Source organism: Balaenoptera acutorostrata, chromosome 1 (genome assembly GCF_949987535.1).
Source record: "Balaenoptera acutorostrata chromosome 1, mBalAcu1.1, whole genome shotgun sequence".
Taxonomy (NCBI): domain Eukaryota; kingdom Metazoa; phylum Chordata; class Mammalia; order Artiodactyla; family Balaenopteridae; genus Balaenoptera; species Balaenoptera acutorostrata.
In genome coordinates, this window is record NC_080064.1 from 169,617,562 (window position 1) to 169,635,902 (window position 18,341).

At 36.1% G+C, this 18,341-nt stretch overlaps 1 protein-coding gene and 1 pseudogene across 3 annotated transcripts in view; one reads left to right on the forward strand and one right to left on the reverse strand.

Annotated features, from left to right (window-relative positions):
• EFCAB2 (EF-hand calcium binding domain 2) overlaps positions 1 to 18,341 on the reverse strand; it is a 120,392-nt gene that overhangs the window by 65,123 nt on the left and 36,928 nt on the right. The gene's annotated exons all lie outside the window — the stretch shown is intronic.
• On the forward strand, positions 8,294 to 8,689 carry LOC103016267 (40S ribosomal protein S15a-like; annotated as a pseudogene).

An 18,341-nucleotide genomic window follows, 5' to 3' on the forward strand; every position in this document is an offset into this window, starting at 1 on the left:
ACTCAGGAATCCTCACCCATTGGACACAGGTATGATGTGAATGGATTACAGGGGCATCCAAAAATACTGATCCTCTCATTTCTCAGCGTGGCCAGGTCGAGGTTGGGCAGCAAAACGCAACTATTCCAGGGCTTCCTAGCAGGAGGCTCAAAGCAGTACAGGATCTGATGGCAAGTCCCTTGGTCACACAGGTGGCAAGCGCAACAAATGCTATCAGGTACCCACTGCTCCGCACTTGCCATGAAGGTGATCTACCACGTGGGCTCCTATTTCAGAAGCCAGAAATCAAATGCACCACTGCCCACCATGGACAAGGAACCCATGGAGCCACTGGAATAGTTCGCGTTCCACATGCCCATGGAACATAATATGCAATCCAGTGTTGGGACTGAGGAGGCCTGTGGCTCTAAGAAACAGCCCCCAATCCTTATCTTCACCTATATTGGCTAATTCTACCCCTGTGCAGCTGACGTGCCCTGTTAGTATCAGCCACGCCTGCTTCATGGCTCTAACAACACATACATGTTTTATAAATTAAATCTTCACCATTATTTTTAAATAACTGATACGAGAAAGTTCAACTGGATTAAAAAACCATTTGCATTATATCACAAAATTTTCTAAGTTATATTTATTAATTAAAGGAGGAGTCTTTGACAGAAACAAACTCACAGATATAGAGAACAAACTAGTAACTAGTGGTTATCAGTGGGGAGAGGGAAAGGGTGAGGGGTGAGACAGGGCTATAGGACTGAGAGACACAAACTACTATGTATAAAATAAATAAGCAACAAGTATATATTATACAGCACAGGGAAATATGCCATTATTTTGTAATAACTTTAAATGGAGTATAATCTATAAACACTGAATCACTATGTTGTACACCTGAAACTAATGTAATACTTTAAATCAACTACACTTCAATTTAAAAAGGATACATTTTTGAGATTATAAATATAATTTCAACTGTTTTAAGTTTTTTAGTGGTTGAGAAAAATACTTTTACATTTTTACATAAAGTTTCCCATTGGTAATAAACTATCAAAAATTGAGGAGCTTATATTTAAAAATCTAATCAGGAATTGAAAAAAGTCATCCCTTGAATCCACAGGGAGACTGGTTCCAGGACCCACGGATACCAAAATCCGAGGACACTCAAGTTCCTTATATAAAATGGCATAGTATTTGCATATAACCTACACACATCCTCCCATATATGCTAAATCACCTCTAGATTACTTATCATATCTAATACAATGTAAATGCTATATAAATAGTTGCTGGGCACACTGCAAATTCAAGTTTGAATCTGAAATTGAAAGCTTCATATTGTAAACAACTCTATACCCATCACCTGTATCAAACTATGACTAATATTTTGCCGTTTTTTGCTTCTTCCCTATGTCTCTGTCTCTAAGTAAATTGCAGACATTACAATTATTCATCCCTGAATACTTCAACATGCATCTCCTAAAAATAAGGACATCCTCCTACGTAACCTCAATATAATTATGACATCCTTAAAAATTAACAAAAATTCACTAAGATCATCTAATATCTATTCAATATATAAATTTCTAAATTGTACCATAATGTCTTTTTTATAGTTATTTTTTCAACTTACAGTCTAATTAAAGTTTATGTACTACATTTGGTTTTCATATTTTTTGGTCCCTTTTAAACTACAACAGTCCTTCATCCTTCCCTAGTCTCCTATCCCCCTATGAAATTAGCTTGTGGAAGAGACCAGGCTATGCAATGTCTTATAAAATGTCCTACGTTCTGGACTTGTCTGATGGCAGTTCTTGTTTCACCTTCATGTTAAAAAACTACTTCTCCATTAAGTTTCATTCCTTCAGGACATATCACCTGCTACGCCTTCTCATTGCTGTCTTTTACTGAGTCTCTGATCACTTTCCTCCAAATTTATCACCCCAACTAATTCAGTTTCCAACAACCCATCTGCACAGTTCTATTTGATCATCAACACCTTTTGATTCCACTTATTAAAGTCTTTTAAAATCTGTCTCCCTCCTTCCATTTCCACTGCCACTGCTTAAGTTTAGACCTTCATCACTTCTGAACTGGATTAATACAGTCACTTCCTGTCTTTTTGCCTTCAGTCTCCTTTCCCTCCATTCCCATTCCATCCTTGAAACCATAGTCCACATTTTGCTCGGATGATCTTTCTAAAACAAAACTTTGCTCATATGACTTCCTGGTTTAAAATCTTTCAATGGTTCCCAACGTCTTTTAAAAAAAAAACATTCAGTCTCCTTAATCAGGTACACAAATCCCTTTACAACCTTGCCCCCTTTTTATCTCAAAAATGCCATTTCTCAGCACGTTCCCATACAGATTCTCCACTTTGAAAATCTTTGTAGTTTTTCCATTAATATGCTTTTTCATTCTCATTGTGATCGATAGTCCTTCTGTATGGAACAGTCCTCTCCTTTTCCCGGGCTAATTCTACTCATCATTCAAGGCAGTTTAAGAGTAACACACACCTTTCTGAAGGCTACCCTCATCCTCTTGTTCAATTAGGTACCCTCCTATGTAATCATGTAGCATCCATGGACATCTCTATTACAATAGTATATCAAACTGTGTTGTAATCAGTGGTTTACTTATCTGTCTCCCCTTCCATACTTGTAAATACCTTGAGAACAACTTTGACACTGCCTGGAACATACTAAAATCTCAATAAATGCTTACTAAATAGTTAATAATTGCATGTGAGATAATCCATATCCCATTTGGTTATGACAATTCACAATTTCCCTTTTTGGTGTTTTGTTGGGTATTAACAGAATTATATTTATTTCCATCATATAATGAAACTAGGTAATGTTTAATTTTTTTTCTATGTTATAGAACAATTTGTATAACAAGAGAATTATCTGTTGGGTAAGAAATTGGCAAGGAAAGAATTAAGGCAGTATAACAAAATGACAGACAGTAAAATGCAGTGTTTGACAAAGTTAGCAATATATTAAAAGGATAACACATAATGACCAAGTGGGATTTATTCCAGGGACACAAGATTGGTTCAACATACAAAAATCAATCAAAGTTACATACCACTTTAATAGAATGAAGGCAGAAAAGCCACATGATTAGGACAATTGATATAGAAAAAGCATTTGACAAAATTCAACACCCTTTCATGACAATAATATTCAGAAAACTAGGAACAGAAGGAAACTTCCTCAACATGATAAAGGTCTTATATGAAAAACCCACAGCTAATATCATTTTCAATGCTGAAAGACAAAGCTTTTCCTGTAAGATCAGGAATAAGACGAAGATGCTCTCTTTTGCCTCTTCTATTCAACATAGTATTGGATGTTCTAGCCAGATGATCTGGGCAAGAAAAAGAAATAAAAGGCATCCAAGTTGGAAAGGAAGAAGTAAAATCATCTCTGTTCACAGATGATATAATCTTATATGTAGAAAACCCTGACTCTGCCAAAAAAACCAAAAAACCAAAAAACAAACAAAAACTGATAGAGCTAATAAACACATTCAGCAAAGTTGCAGGATATAAAATCAACACACAAAAATCAGTCACATTTCAATACAATAAAAATTAACAATCTGAAAAGGAATTTTTTAAATTCCATTTATAATATCACAAAAATATCAACCCCAAAAATATATAAGTTGGACATCATCAAAATTAAAACTTACGTGAATCAAAGGACACTACCAAAAGAGTGAAAAGACAACCCACAGAATGAGAGAAAACATTTATAAAGCATTTATCTGATAAGGAATTAATATCCAGAATATACAAAGAACTCCTGTAACTAAACAACAACAGAAAAACCAACCCAGTTAAAAAATATGAAAACTTTGAATAGCCATTTCTCAAAAGAAGTTATACAAATGGCTTATTAGTACCTGAAAAAATGCTCAACATCACTAGTCATCAAATGCAAATCAAAACCACAATGAGATAATACTTCATGCTCATTAGGATGTCTATTATAAAAACAGAAAATAACAAGTCTTGGTGAGGATGTGGAAAAACTGGAACTATTGTGCATTGCTGATGGAAATATAAAATGGTACAGCTAGGGACTTCCCTGGTGGCGCAGTGGTTAAGAATCTGTCTGCCAATGCAGGAGACACGGGTTCGATCCCTGGTCCGGGAAGATCCCACATGCCGTGGAGCAACTAAGCCCGTGCGCCACAACTACTGAGCCTACGCTCTAGAGCCCACAAGCCACAACTACTGAAGCCCACATGCTGCAACTACTGAAGCCCGCACGCCTAGAGCCTGTGCTCTGCAACAAGAGAGGCCACCACAATGAGAAGCCCACGCACCGCAATGAAGAGTAGCCCCCACTCTCCACAACTAGAGAAAGCCCGCGTGCAGCCAAAAAAAAAAAAAAAAGGTACAGCTGCTGTTGTGGAAGACAGTACAGTAGTTCCTCAAAAAATTAAAATCTAATTACCATACAACCCAGCAATTCCACTTCTGGGTATACATCCAAAAGAATTGAAAGCAGTGTCTCAGCAGGTATTTGTACACCAATGTTCATAGCAGCATTATCCACAGTAGCCCAAAGGTGTAAACAACCCAAATAGCCATTGACAGATAGATGCATAAGTGAAATGTGGCATATATTTACAAGTGGAATACCACTCAGTCTTGAAATGAAACTATGACACATACTACAACATGGATGAACTTTGAAGATGTTATGCTAAGTGATACAAGCCAGATATAAAAGAACAAATACTGTATGATTCCAATTATATGAGGAACCCAGAATAGTCAAACTCATAAAAACAGAAAGTAGAATGGTGGTTGCAAGGAGCTGGGAGGAATTTGCCAGGAGCTGGGAGGAATGGGGAGTTATTGTCAAATGGGTACAAAGTTTTTGCTTGGAATGAGGAAAAGTTTGGGAAATGGATAGTGGTGATAGTTGCACAGCACTGTGAATGTACTTAATGTCATTGAACTGTGCATTTTTAAATGGTTAGAATGGTTTTTTAAAAATCCTAAAAATCAAAGTTAGAAAGAAAAAAGAACCCACCATTCTAATGAAATTGTTCTAAAATTGATAGTGGTAATGGGTGCACATATCTGTGAATATATTAAAAACAAATGAATTGTATACTTCGAAAGCATGAACTGCATGGTATGTGAATTATATCTTAATAAAGCTGCTATTAAAAAAGATGGAAGGGATATTATAATTCTTACACTCACAGGGAAGATAATTATGTAAGTAAACATTTCTCTTATTCTAATAAATGTGTGTATTTTTTTAAGTTACTAAAATTGAATATTAAAAAATATATATATGCCAATTAATGCAATTTTTAACAACTTTGTGAAGGCAGCCCATTTTATTTCTTCCTTCCCAATCTAAACTTTTATTTCCTCTTCTTGTTTCGTTCCATTAGCTAGCTGTCTTATTCTACTTGGGCTGCTGTAACAAAGTATCACAGATTTGGTATTTTATAAATAACAGAAGCTTATTTCTCACAATTCTGGAGGCTGAAAGTCTGAAATCAGGGTGTCAGCATGGTTCGGTGAGGGTTCTCTTTCAGGTTGCAGACTTACCATTGTAGCTTCACATGGTGGAAGGTGCTAGGGAGCTCTGTGGGATCTTTTTTATAAGAGCACTAATCCCACACATGAGTGACCTAATCACTTGCCAAAGGCCCCAACTACTAATACCATCACCTTTGGGAGTTAGAATTTCAACATGTGAGTCTGGTGGGGGACACAAAAATTCAGACCATAGCACTAGCACTTACAGTATCTTGTTGAAAAGGTGTGGTGAGATGGGACATCCTTGCCTTGTTCCTGTTCTTAGTGGGAAAGCTTCAAGTTTCTCACCATTAAGTCTGATGTTAGCTGTAGATTTTTGTAGATGTTCTTTATCAAGTGGAGGAAGTTCCCCTCTATTCCTAGCTTACTGAGCATTTTTAACATGAATGGGTGTAGGATTTTGTCAAATGTTTTTTCTGCATCTATTGATATGAATTTGTGATTGTTCTTTTTTGGTCTGTTGATGTGATGAATTACATTAACTGACTTTTGAATGTTGAAGCAGCCTTGCATACCTGGGATAAATCCCACTTGGTTGTGATGTATAATTCTTTTTATATATTGTTGGTAGCTGACAATGCTACCTGAAAGAGTAAACCCAGAGCTCAAGAAGAAAATAGCACCTATGGTATTTCAAAACAAGTAAGAAAAACAGATCTTAAATACAGTAGACACCACAGTAAATAATACACTTCATTCTAATTCAAATGTCTTGTTGGTTATAAAATTAAAGGGCATACATATTTTAGAGAATAAAGTGGGTTTAACAATTCTAATACTCCTTCTGAATACTATTATCCAAGGTTCCAGGTAGTTAAGCCAACCGACAAGCTAAAACGAAAGCATCACTTTCCTTTTCTTGCCCTTTTCTGACTAGTGATCTTTTTTTGAAGTATCCCTGACTTCTTTTATTTATTTAGATTCTTCATCTTGAAAATAAAAAAGCCAGACTGTGTATATTATTGCCAAAATATAAGATCTGGCCTCATCATATAGGGCTAAAATACCATAGTAACAAGTCAGAAAGCTATTAAACTATTTTCATGTTAACAGCCTAATGGAAGCTTTAAAAAGTTTTACTGTTGTCAGAAAAAATATATTTAAACTATTCAAATTAAATGAAAGTACAACAATGTGTCTTTGCAACAATGGATGTGAATGTTTGCCAAAAATATTTGGCAACTTACATTGTTCAAATCAATATTTCAAAACAACAATGGAAATAATGTCTCTGATTTTAAAATATTTTATGGAAAAATAACTTTTATCAGGAAAAAAATCTTTAGGATTATTAGAATATAACAAATGAGGTACTTAAGGAAATGATTATGTTTTAAGAAATAGATTTTTTTTACCTATAAGTTTATTAAAATTAAATGTAATGTGATCAAGTGTGTTATCACGAATTTTTTAAAGTATCTTTGTAATCAAAGTACTTCTCTCTATAAATTTGTGTGTATGTAACATTATTGTAAGTTGGTACTAATTTAACTTAAGTTGGCCCATTATGTGCTCATTAGTTATTAACACACCAGATTAAGATTTTAGGCAAATTTTTGAGAAACTTCCATGAAGTGTTTGGCTGATGACATATTTAGGTCATTAGAGGAAAAAAAATCAATTAAAAACCTCAGAATGTAGAATGGAAAGAAAATTTAGAAGTCATGTAGCCCTTTCAACTAATGGGAAAATTCCCTGTGAAATGTGTTTATGTGGTCATGGATCAGGGTTTGGTTTATTGTTCTGTACTGTCGACTAATCACTTATTTTTGTTTTTGTTTTTAAGAAGCATTGCATTGACCAAGGCTACCATTAATGAAAAATGTGTTTACATAGGTCTTAAAAAAGAAACAAAAAAAGATCCATACACAGTTCTCCTTCATAAGGCACAAAGTCTCATTTAAACTTAACTCTTTATTAGTCATATCAATAGAAAAGTAAAGTCATAATTCATAAATGTGCTCTGGAAATAACAAATCTCTTGCTATAGAATATGTTTAAACTATAACTTTAACATATGTCAAAAAATGCTTGGGAATTCCCTGGCGGTCCAGTGGTTAGCACTTGGTGCTTTCACTGTCGTGGCCGGGGTTTGCTCCCTGATTGAGAACTAAGATCCCCTGTGTGGTACAGCCAGGAAAAAAAAAAAAAAGCTTGGTTGATAATCCAAGTAACTCTGTCTATTTAATTCATGGTTACATCTAATTCAATATCATAAACGTTATCTCAAAAATTAAATAAAGCTAAAATATAATATGTAACTTTTCAGTAAGGTATATGCAATTTTGTGAAGCTTGGGGAAAATATTAGCAAGAATATATTTAATTTCACAGAAATGTCATGTTCAGCAGGTGTTCTAAAAAATGTTACTTTTTATACAGTGCCCATTTAGCAAAATATGGAATGACCATATGTGGAAATAAGCAGTTTTACAAGATGGTCAGATGATGAAATAATATCAGAAATACTAGTTAACAAGCACATTTTTATAACAGAACAACTGTAATATATGTCAGAGTATCTTATATATTTTTAAATATATTGTATACTGATGGAAGGTTTATCTATTTTGATAAAATAAGAATCTTAGCAGTATTTTTAGGAGTGTCAACAAACAGGAATACTTTTTTCAATTGTTGTGTACCCTCCATTTCCCATGAATTCTTAATACTAATTAACTGTGCTTTTAAAAATCATATCCTTGCTCTTCCCGCCATCTTTCCATGCCGCCATAATGGTGCGCATGAATGTCCTGGCTGATGCTCTCAAGAGTATCGACAATGCCGAAAAGAGAGGCAAACGACAGGTTCTTATTAGGTCATGCTCCAAAGTCATCGTCAGGTTTCTAACTGTGATGATGAAGCACGGTTACATTGGCGAATTTGAAATCATCGATGATCACAGGGCTGGGAAAATTGTCGTGAACCTCACAGGCAGGCTAAGTAGTGTGATCAGCCCCAGGTTTGATGTGCAACTCAAAGATCTAGAAAAATGGCAGAATAACCTGCTCCCATCCCATCAGTTTGGTTTCAGTGTACTGACAACCTCAGCTGGCATCATGGACCATGAAGAAGACGAAAACACACAGGAAGGAAAATCCTTGGATTCTTTTTCTAGGGATGTAATACATACGTGCAAATAAAATGCCTCAGAGGACAAAAAAGAAAAAAAAATCATATCCTTTATGTTAACTTTGGTCAATTATTTTTCTCTTCCTTAAAAAGTAATTCAAAGTAACAAGAAACAAAATTGTACTACAGTTTCAGAAAAGAAACTAAAAAGCATAAGGAAAAGTTCAAGTTTTTGCTCCTTTACTTCCTTATAACTGGATGTAACTAGAAGAGAGAGTGCAAGGTGGGGACAAACTTGACATTATTAAGGGTGGTTTTTAGTAAGACGTATTAAAGGAATTTGGATTTTGTTCTAAGGGCAATAGGTATCAAGTTAGGATTTATAAAGTAGGGAGTATCAGACTAGATTTATAATCAAGGAAGATCACTCTTGCTGCTAGGAGGAAAACCCAACTGGAAGCAAAGAAATGGTTAGAAGATTCATACAGTGATCCAGAGAAGAGATGATGAACGTATCCTCACTGTGCCCTATGCTTCCCCATAACTTTGTAATTGTTTGACTGTTTCCCCCGCCCCAGACGCCGACACCCATTAGACTGTAAACTCCGTAAAGTCAGAGGCTTCATCTGTTCTCATCACGTTTATATCCCCAGGCCATAGCACAAAGCAGACACATAGTGGGTACTTAGTGCTCAATAAAAGTTGTTATATGAATGACTAAATGATTTTAAAAAAAAAGAATAACCATATAGATGCTAAACTTAATGCAAATACCCAATAAGCATTGCATTCTATAGCTCAGACAAGCTTCTAGCCTTTCTCTCCTAATCACCTGTGACTACAGATATACACCACCATATTTAGCCACATTTGAGAACTTAAATACAGCAATTATATAATTCCTGAAAGAATGAAGAAGATGATGGGAAAGAAACAGTAGTTCAGATAATTTCAGATGGTGTTTCCAGAATAAGTTAGTTACTAACTGGAGGCTTAGAGTGAAAAGGGTAAAGGAGAGCCCATGTTTGTTTCATTCATTAGTTTATTCATTTACTCAACAAATATTTGTTGAACACCCCTTATATACTAGGCACTGTATTCTTTAAAATATTTATAAATAACGTAGTCCATACACTCTGGACTCACTACTCAGACGCCATCTTTGCCAAGGTAGTATGTAACCTTGCACAAGTCACTTAACCTCTCTGTGCCCTAGTCCTCAATCTGTACAATGGAGCTCATGAGAGCTACCTATTCCACAGAGCCACCATGGGCATTAAATGCTTTATATAAAGTGTTGGGCACACAGTAAGCACTCAAAAACGTAAGCTATTTTTATTCTGTTACATTGGGAATTTGTAACTTGGGGATTGCCTTTACTTTGTATCCAAAAATGTGAACTATGGAACATTTTAGCTTCATTTGCAGGATGGGTATGGAGAATAGGTTTGAACAAATTTTATACATGTACTATATATATCAGATCCAAGGGTTTTATATACATGATTTTATTTAAAAGCTAGAGCTCTGGAGTCAGAGAGAACTGGCTTGAATCCACAAGGTCATACTAGCTACAGCAAATTACCAAATTTCCCTAAGGCTCCGTTTCCTCATACATAAAGTGGGGGCGATGGTGATGATCATGATGATGATGACGACAACTACCTTGCAACACTGCTGTGAGGATTAAAGGGAACAATGTATATGGAGACTCTGGCACACAACAGTGCTTCCTAGGTGTGAGCTGCTATAATTATTTCCCACAAAAATCATCTGGATTAGGCATTAATATCCTTACCTAAAAGATGATGTTACTGAGGCTTAAAAAGTTAAATAAGTGACTTGAGGACAAATATCTAGTAAATGAGAAATTAAAGATTCAAGCCTAAGTCTGTATGGCTTCAAAGATTCTATTCTTTTAGCTACATTACTCTTCTTCTCATTGTTTTTAAAAACTTGCTTAGGTTATAAATAAATATTATCATATACAAGAGCTGGCATTTAAGATTGATATATCTGTAATTCTGCATAATAGGAAGCTTTGAATCTTTGAAATGTTTTCATGTGTAAGTTTTATAATGCTTGTAATAGTTGTAAAAAAAAGACACAACAAATTGTATAATTTTACATTAATATATGGCACAATGAAATAGGACTTAGGGGTCCTAAGTTTTTGTTTCCTACTGAAGATAACTGTTCCAACTGTGACCACTTTTATATCCTATTTTTTTTTAACTTCTTTATTAGAGTATAATTGCTTTACAATGGTGTGTTAGTTTCTCCTTTATAACAAAGTGAATTAGCTATACATATACATACATCCCCATATCTCCTCCCTCTTGCGTATTCCCTCCCTATCCCACCCCTCTAGGTGGACACAAAGCACAGATCTGATCTCCCTGAGCTATGTGGCTGCTTCCCACTAGCTATCTATTTTACATTTGGTAGTGTATATATGTCCATGCCACTCTCTCACTTCGTCCCAGCTTACCCTTCCCCCTCCCCATGTCCTCAAGTCCATTCTCTATGTCTGTGTCTTTATTCCTGTCCTGCACCTAGGTCTTTTTTTTTAGATTCCATATATATGTGTTGGCACATGGTATTTTTTTCCTCTTTCTGACTTACTTCAACTCTGTATGACAAACTCTAGGTCTATCCACCTCACTACAAATAACTCAATTTCATTTCTTTTTTATGGCTGAGTAATATTCCACTGTATATATGTGCCACATCTTCTTTATCCATTCATCTGTCAATGGACACTTAGGTTGCTTTCATGTCCTGGCTATTGTAAATAGAGTATAGCCTATTTTTAACATGATTCCTTCATAGGGTCTTAAAAGTTACAGGTCATGTACATACTACAATGGGGGTTCTAGCCAGACATGAAAGATTGTAAGCAAGTTTTATTTTATTATATTTCTGCTTACCCAGCTTCAGGGAACATTTCATAACAACAAAAAGAAAGCAAGCAAACAAACAAAGAAAAACAGTAAAAACTTAACCCAAAATATTATTTATTTTTTGGCTATGCCACGCTGGCACCCTAGGCACTGAAAGCACGCAGTCCTAACCACTGGTCCACCAGGGAATTCCCAACCCAAAATTTTAAAGAACAGAATTAGGTTGGTTCTCATTCTTTAATAGAGACAACTTAGTAGGGAATAAAGCAATGAAAAGAAAATTAGAATGAATAGAAAAACTAAACTGAGGAAAATACAGCTTGAATAGAAAACATACAGAAAATGGAAGGATTACAGAAAATATACAAAGGGACTTAGTGCTTTTTATTTTAGTAAAATGCAACCATATGGGAGGGTCTCATATGATTATGATCCAAACCAAAGTCAAACTGAATCTTTTTTTTTTTTTTGCCACACCATGTGCCTTGCAGGATCTTAGTTCCCCACCCAGGGACGGAACCCAAGGCCCTGGCAGTGAAAGCACAAGGTCCTAAACACTGGACCACTAGGGATTTCCCCCTTATATAATCTTAAATTATAATATGTCATGATAAACTAAACTTCTCATGATATACTTGTCATGCCTTTAGTGGAAGAATTTGTTTTCAAAAAATAAAGAACTACAAATATATGAATTATTACAAAAATATTTCATGAATTTAATGCATTAATTACACACTCTCAGAGTCTGAAGACTTCATGTTGTGGACTAGCACATCTATTTCTTTAACTTTAAGCCCTCTCTCACCCAAATGACAGTCCTATATTTCTACTACATATCTCACCTCCTGAAACTCAACCTATCCAAAACCAAACTGATTTTCTATCAGAACTTCTATCCATCTACAGATGGAAGGCCCTATGAATTATAATTGCCTATGGGCCATTTGCTCATACCACCACTTCTTAAACAGGCTAGTGTGATTTCTCCACTACTGGCCAATTCAGTCTACTCCTTTATTTTATTTATTTATTTTTTTAACAGATTATTATTTTTTTAAATTTATTTATTTATTTATTTTTGGCTGTGTTGGGTCTTTGTTTCTGTGCGAGGGCTTTCTCTAGTTGTGGCAAGTGGGGGCCACTCTTCATCGCGGTGCACGGGCCTCTCACTATCACGGCCTCTCTTGTTGCGGAGCACAGGCTCCAGACGCACAGGCTCAGTAATCGTGGCTCACGGGCCCAGTTGCTCCACGGCATATGGGATCTTCCCAGACCAGGGCTCAAATCCGTGTCCACTGCATTGGCAGGCAGATTCTCAACCACTGCACCACCAGGGAAGCCCTATTTCTTTATTTTATTTTTTATTTTTTATAACATCTTTATTGGAGTATAATCGCTTTACAATGGTGTGTTAGTTTCTGCTTTATAACAAAGTGAATCAGCTATACATATACATATATCCCCATATCTCCTTCCTCTTGTGTCTCCTTCCCACCCCCCCATCCCACCCCTCTAGGTGGTCACAAAGCACCAAGCTGATCTCCCTGTGCTATGTGGCTGCTTCCCATGATCTATTTTACATTTCGTAGTATATATAAGTCCATGCCACTCTCTCACTTCGTCTCAGCTTACCCTTCCCCCTCCCCATGTCCTCAAGTCCATTCTCTATGTCTGTGTCTTTATTTCTGTCCTGCCCCTACATTCTTCAGAACCTTTTTTTTTTTTTTTTTTTAGATTCCATATATATGTATTAGCATACGGTATTTGTCTTTCTCTTTCTGACTTACTTCACACTGTATGACAAACTCTCAGTCCATCCACCTCACTACAAATGACTCAACTGCGTTTCCTTTTATGACTGAGTAACATTCCATTGTTTATATGTGTCACATCTTCGTTATCCATTCATCTGTCGATGGAAACTTAGGTTGCTGCCATGTCCTGGCTACAGTAAGTAGAACTGCAATGAACATTATGGTACATGACTCTTTTTGAATTATGGTTTTCTCAGGGTATATGCCCAGTAGTGGGATTGCTGGGTCGTATGGTAGTTCTATTTCAGTTTTTTAAGGAACCTCCATACTGTTCTCCATAGTGGCTGTATCAATTTACATTACCAACAACAGCACAAGAGGGTTCCCTTTACTCCACACCCTCTCCAGCATTTATTGTTGGTAGATTTCTTGATGATGGCCATTCTGACTGGTGTAAGGTGACACCTCATTGTAGTTTCGGTTTGCATTTCTCTAATGATTACTGATGTTGAGCATCCTTTCATGTGTTTGTTGGCAATCTGTATATCTTCGTTGGAGAAATGTCTATTTAGGTCTTCTGCCCATTTTTGGATTGGGTTGTTTGTTTTTTGATATTGAGCTGCATGAGCTGCTTGTAAATTTTGGAGATTAATTCTTTGTCAGTTGCTTCATTTGCAAATATTTTCTCCCATTCTAAGGGTTGTCTTTTCATCTTGTTTATGGTTTCCTTTGCTGTGCAAAAGCTTGTAAGTTTCATGAGGTCCCATTTGTTTGTTTTTGTTTTTATTTCCATTTCTCTACGAGGTGGGTCAAAAAGGATCTTGCTGTGATTTATGTCATAGAGTGTTCTGCCTATGTTTTCCTCTAAGAGTTTTACAGTGTCTGGCTTTACATTTAGGTCTTTAATACATTTGGAGTTCATTTTTGTGTGTGGTGGTAGGGAGTGTTCTAATTTCATTCTTCTACATGCAGCTGTCCAGTTTTCCCAGCACCACTTATTGAAGAGGCTGTCTTTTCTCCATTGTATATTCTTGCCTCCTTTATCAAAGATAAAGTGGCCATATGTGCATGGGTTGATCTCTGGGCTTTCTATCCTGTTCCACTGATCTATATTTCTGGTTTTCTGCCAGTACCATACTGGCTTGATTACTGTAGCTTTGTAGTATAGTCTGAAGTCCAGGAGCCTGATTCCACCAGCTCCATTCTTTTTCTCAAGACTGCTTTGGCTATTCTGGGTCTTTTGTGTTTCCATACAAATTGTGAAATTTTTTGTTCTAGTTCTGTGTAAAATGCCATTCATAGTTTGATAGGGATTGCATTGAATCTGTAGATTGCTTTGAGTGGTATAGTCATTTTCACAATGTTGATTCTTCCAATCCAAGAACATGGTATATCTCTCCACCTGTTTGTATCATCTTTAATTTCTTTCATCAGTGTCTTATAGTTTTCTGAGTACAGGTCTTTTGTCTCCTTAGGTAGGTTTATTCCTAGGTATTTTATTCTTTTTGTTGCAATGGTAAGTGGGAGTGTTTCCTTAACTTCTCTTTCAGATTTTTCATCGTTAGTGTATAGGAATGCAAGATATTTCTGTGCATTAATTTTGCTCCTGCTACTTTATCAAATTCATTGATTAGCTCTGGTAGCTTTCTGGTAGCATCTTTACGATTCTCTATGTATAGTATCATGTCATCTGCAAACAGTGACAGCTTTACTTCTTCTTTTCCGATTTGGATTCCATTTATTTCTTTTTTTTTTCTCTGAATGCAGTGGCTAAAACTTCCAAAACTATGTGGAATAAGAGTGGTGAGAGTGGGAAACCTTGTCTTGTTCCTGATCCTAGAGGAAATGGTTTCAGTTTTTCACCACTGAGAACGAAGTTGGCTGTGGGTTTGTCATATATGGCCTTTATTATGTTGAGGTAAGTTTCTTCTATGCCTACTTTCTGGAGGAATTTTATCATAAATGGGTGTTGAATTTCGTTGAAAGCTTTTTCTGCATCTATTGAGATGATCATATGCTGTTTATTCTTCAATTTGTTAATATGGTTTATCACATTGATTCATTTGAGTATACTGAAGAATCCTTGCATTCCTGGGATAAACCCCACTTGATCATGGTGTATGATCCTTTTAATATGCTGTTGGATTCTGTTTGCTAGTATTTTGTTGAGGATTTTTGCATCTGTGTTCATCAGTGATATTGGCCTGTAGTTTTCTTTGTTTGTGACATCTTTCTCTGGTTTCGGCATCAGGGTGATGGTGGCCTCGTAGAATGAGTTTGGGAGTGTTCCTCCCTCTGCTGTATTTTGGAAGAGTTTGAGAAGGATAGGTGTTAGCTCTTCTCTAAATGTTTGATAGAATTCGCCTGTGAAGCCTTCTGGTCCTGGGCTACTGTTTGTTGGAAGATTATTAATCACAGTCTCAGTTTCAGTGCTTGTGATTGGTCTGTTTTTATATTTTCTATTTCTTCCTGGTTCAGTCTCAGAAGGTTGTGCTTTTCTAAGAATTTGTCCATTTCTTCCAGGTTGTCCATTTTATTGGCATAGACTTGCTTGTAGTAATCTCTCATGATCCTTTGTATTTCTGCAGTGTCAGTTGTTACTTCTCCTTTTTCATTTCCAATTCTGTTGATTTGAGTCTTCTTCCTTTTTTTCTTGATGAGTTTGGCTAATGGTTTATCAATTTTGTTTATCCTCTCAAAGAACCAGCTTTAAGTATTATTGATCTTTGCTATCATTTCCTTCATTTCTGTTTCATTTATTTCTGATCTGATCTTTATGATTTCTTTCCTTCTGCTAACTTTGGGGTTTTTTTGTTCTTCTTTCTCTAATTGCTTTAGGTGTAAGGTTAGGTTGTTTATTTGAGATGTTTCTTGTTTCTTGAGGTAGGATTGTATTGCTATAAACTTCCCTCTTAGAACTGCATTTGTTGCATCCCATAGGTTTTGGGTCGTTATGTTTTCACTGTCATTTGTTTCTAGGTATTTTTTTGTTTTCCTCTTTGATTTCTTCAGTGAGCTCTTGGTTATTAAGTAGTATATTGTTTAGCCTCCATGTGTTTGTATTTTTTACAGATCTTTTCCTGAAATTGATATCTAATCTCATAGCGTTATGGTCAGAAAAGATACTTGATACGATTTCAATTTTCTTAACTTCACCAAGGCTTGATTTGTGACCCAAGATATGATCTATCCTGGAGAATGTTCCATGGGCACTTGAGAAGAAAGTATATTCCTCTGTTTTTGGATGGAATGTCCTATAAATATCAATTAAGTCCATCTTGTTTAATGTATCTTTAAAGCTTGTGTTTCCTTATTTATTTTCATTTTGGATTATCTGTCCATTGGTGAGGGTGAGATGTTAAAGTCCCCTACTATGATTGTGTTACTGTCGATTTCCCCTTTTATGGCTGTTAGCATTTGCCTTATGTATTGAGGTGTTCTATGTTGGGTGCATGAATATTTACAGTTGTTATATCTTCTTGTTGGATTGATCCCTTGACCATTATGTAGTGTCCTTCTTTGTCTCTTGTAATAGTCTTTATTTTAAAGTCTACTTTGTCTGATATGAGAATTGCTACTCCAGCTTTGTTTTGATTTCCATTTGCATGGAATATCTTTTTCCATCCCCTCACTTTCAGCCTGTTTGTGTCCCTGGGTCTGAAGTGGGTCTCTTATAGACAGCATATATACAGGTCTTGTTTTTCTATCTATTCAGCCAGTCTATGTCTTTTGGTGGGAGCATTTAATCCATTTACATTTAAGGTAATTATTGATATGTATGTTCCTATTACCATTTTCTTAATTGTTTTGGGTTTGTTATTGTAGGTGTTTTCCTTCTCTTGTGTTTCCTGCCTAGAGAATTTCCTTTAGCATTTGTTGTAAAGCTGGTTTTGTGGTGCTGAATTCTGTTAGCTTTTTCTTGTCTGTAAAAGTTTTAATTTCTCCGTTGAATCTGAATGAGATCCTTGCTGGGTAGAGTAATCTTGGTTGTAGGTTTTTCCCTTTCATCACTTTAAATATGTCCTGCCACTCCCTTCTGGCTTGCAGAGTTTCTGCTGAAAGATCAGCTGTTAACCTTATGGGGACTCCCTTGCATGCTATTTGCTGTTTTTCCCTTGCTGCTTTTAATATTTTTTCTTCGTGTTTAAGTTTTGATAGTTTGATTAATATGTGGTTTGGCTTGTTTCTCCTTGGATTTATCCTGTATGGGACTCTCTGCACTTTCTGGACTTGATTAACTATTTCCTTTCCCATATTAGGGACGTTTTCAACCATAATCTATTCAAATATTTTCTCAGTCCCTTTCTGTTTCTCTTCTTCTTCTGGGACCCATATAATTCGAATGTTGGTGCATTTAATGTTGTCCCAGACGTTTCTAAGACTGTCCTCAATTCTTTTCATTCTTTTTTTCTTTATTCTGCTCTGAGGTAGTTATTTCCACTATTTTATCTTCCAGATCACTTATCCATTCTTCTGCCTCAGTTATTCTGCTATTGATTCCTTCTAGAGAATTTTTAATTTCATTTATTGTGTTGTTCATCATTGTTTGTTTGCTCTTTAGTTCTTCTAGGTCCTTGTTAAATGTTTCTTGTATTTTCTCCATTCTATTTCCAAGATTTTGGATCATCTTTACTGTCATTACTCTGAATTCTGCTTCAGGTAGACTGCCTATTTCCTCTTCATTTGTTTGGTCTGGTGGGTTTTTACCTTGCTTCTTCATCTGCCGTGTGTTTCTCTGTCTTCTCATTTTGCTTAACTTACTGTGTTTGTGGTCTCCTTTTCGCAGCCTGCAGGTTCACAGTTCCCATTGTTTTAGGTGTCTGCCCCCAGTGGCTAAGGTTGGTTTAGTGGGTTGTGTAGGCTTCCTGGTGGAGGGGACTGGTGCCTGTGTTCTGATGGATGAGGCTGGATCTTGTCTTTCTGGTGGGCAGGACCACGTCCAGTGGTGTGTTTTGGGGTGTCTGTGAACTTATTATGATTTTAGGAAGCCTCTCTGCTAATGGGTGGGGTTGTGTTCCTGTCTTGCTAGTTGTTTGGC